This window comes from Centruroides sculpturatus, unplaced genomic scaffold, assembly GCF_000671375.1.
Source record: "Centruroides sculpturatus isolate CEXI.00-Female unplaced genomic scaffold, Cexi_2.0 scaffold709, whole genome shotgun sequence".
Taxonomy (NCBI): Eukaryota; Metazoa; Arthropoda; class Arachnida; order Scorpiones; family Buthidae; genus Centruroides; species Centruroides sculpturatus.
The window spans coordinates 416,442-419,009 of record NW_019384949.1 but is presented as its reverse complement, the minus strand read 5'-3'; the positions used below and the strand labels follow the sequence as shown (position 1 = coordinate 419,009).

The window sequence follows — 2,568 nt, the reverse complement described above, 5'->3', positions numbered from 1 at the left end:
TATATATATATAATACTTAGACCAATATTTCTTGTACAGTAGACCCTCTATAACACTGTAGATAATTCCGTGTTATATGAATCACTTAGATTTTACAAATACGTGAGCCGTTCACTGTAGTGTATAATATATATAAAAGTTTTCATTAATAAACCAACAAACGCCTAATTAATCGGACTATAATATGGCTACAATTAAATACAAATCAATTTAGTATACAGGTAATCGTTAAGCGCCATCTCTTAGTAATTATAATTTTTAATAAATAATTTAAAACAGTCTGGAAGAAAATAACCGACCCGGGGCGAAGCTTGAACCAGCAGCCTTCACTTGTTGTGTGGCGCGCTACCAATTGCGCAACCCCGACCCCAAAACATTGATCCCTATTAGACGTACTAATCTTTCGATATAACTTTACATTGTTTTACTAACGGCGCGGGCTGCAGACGACTCCTACATCCACGGCCAATAAGTATCTCCACTACGGCACTCAGCCATCTATCGCTGTCCCCGACTAGGGTATATGTATATAAATATAAAACATCTTAAAGCCTGACGATGTATTAATAAACCAACAAACGCCTAGCTAACCTCTATACCGAATTCATTTCTATTTATTATTTAATTATAGTTATATTATAGCCCGATTAGTTAGGCGTTTGTTAGTTCATTAACATATCGTTGGGCTTTGAGATGTATTATGGTTTTCATTAATTTATTTAAAATATTAAATTTACACACAGACGACGGCTCTTATATAAGCAATTTATGTATTTTAATATTTTATATCGTCAGACTAATGNTTTGTTTTTGAAAAAAAGCGCTTGATAAACTTGCCCCGCATGCCGAAGTTGCCCCGGTCTCCCCTAAATAAAATTTGAAATTAACAAAATATGTAAAAGTTCACGTCACACCTTTCACCATGTGACGGCACATCAGTGTGCCGCGGCACACCGGTTGCGGAACACTGTTGTAAGCGACAAGGAACCACATGATGTCACTCGGCATGGAATAGCCACAAGCAATGCGACCACGCGTTAGGTGGGCCTTTATCTGATAAGTTATCAGTGATAACTTATCAGTTTAAGGCTTACTTTTTCTTCAGTTTTTTATGTAAACTTGTAATTATGCTTTGTGTCAATGTGAGACATTCACGAGGACAAAAATTAATTTTTACTTAATTACGGGGCGTCGATGTCCATTTATTTAGAACATATGAAATAAGTGTTGATGAAAAGAAGACCTAAAAATTTTATTATCCGTTACTGAAAATAACATGTAATTGTTCATTCTTTGTAAAATTAGAATTTTGTAAGTTGTTTTCAAGTCGAAAAAAAATTTCCAGCTTCCCCCTCTTAACGAACTTGTTTAATCACTTTTTACAATGGATGTTGATTGATTAATATTATGTTAGCGTAATTTTTTTTTTACTTTCAAGCTTTAGGCTTGTATAACAAAATAATGGAAAATTCCAAGAAAACGCAGTCTGTGACTTCCATTATCAGTTATAACAGTACAGTATACAATGACCTATACTCATAGATTCAGAATACGATAGGTTACAGAAAAGTCAATTATTGTTCGTGGAGAATTACAAAACAATTCCATACAAATCCTGGATTATTTATATTTTCTATAATGAAAACAGTACAGACATCTTTGTTAGTTTGTTTGTTTTTCTTAATTGTTTTTCTAATTCTAGTCTGGGAGTTATGAAAGAAGTATCGAAGATATATTTATTTAACAAAAGGACCGTCGATACTTCGTCAAAAACTATACACATATACAAAAATCTTTACATTAACAAAAGGTCACTTTGATATTAGTCTTAATACCTATTGATAATCAAATAATATCTATGATCTATCATACAAATTGTCTCTTTTAAAATATGCAGGGATATCTTTATTCTATTAACAGGATTGTATTTCGGGCTACGCCCCTCAGTCTACTGAAGGGCATAGTTCGAAATATTTCCCTGTTCATAGAATAGAAATGTCCTTTTTTTAAAGAAATGCAGCGTTTCCTGGTACGATATTTCCTAGGAAATAATATATCATTATCGCAGAACCAACAAAACCCAAGATAAGCAAATATAAAAACTGTAATATCTATTTTTAAAATATCAGTCATGCATTTATTTATACATCATTGTCGGAAATACTACAACTAACGTACAAAACAGAGATGTTTGAAAGTAATAAATAGATACCTTTATTATTTTATGATTTCTTCGAGTGAGATAATGCAAAACGAAGAAAACAGGGAGATTATTATATCAGAAGCTCAGTTAAATAAAGTCCTGAACAGGCTATTGAAACTTTTCATTAGAAATCTTGAAAATTCGAAAGTAATGTTTATGCCTTATCCATTGGAAACACCATCAGACAATTCGTTACGTAAGTTTTCCACGATACTTACCTTTCATTTAATTTCAATACATGGTCATAAATTTTAATTTCACATTACATTTCTTAAACAGTTATGTAAAGACGGACGATAAGTTGCGGTAAAGAACATTCGAAAGATTCGTCCGATGTCGGACTTTATCGTTTTTATCGTCCAACA

General features: G+C 32.5%; 1 protein-coding gene across 1 annotated transcript in view; it reads left to right on the top strand.

Annotated features, from left to right (window-relative positions):
• Positions 1 to 2,568, top strand: part of LOC111632243 — an 8,024-nt gene that overhangs the window by 1,621 nt on the left and 3,835 nt on the right. The window lies entirely within an intron of this gene.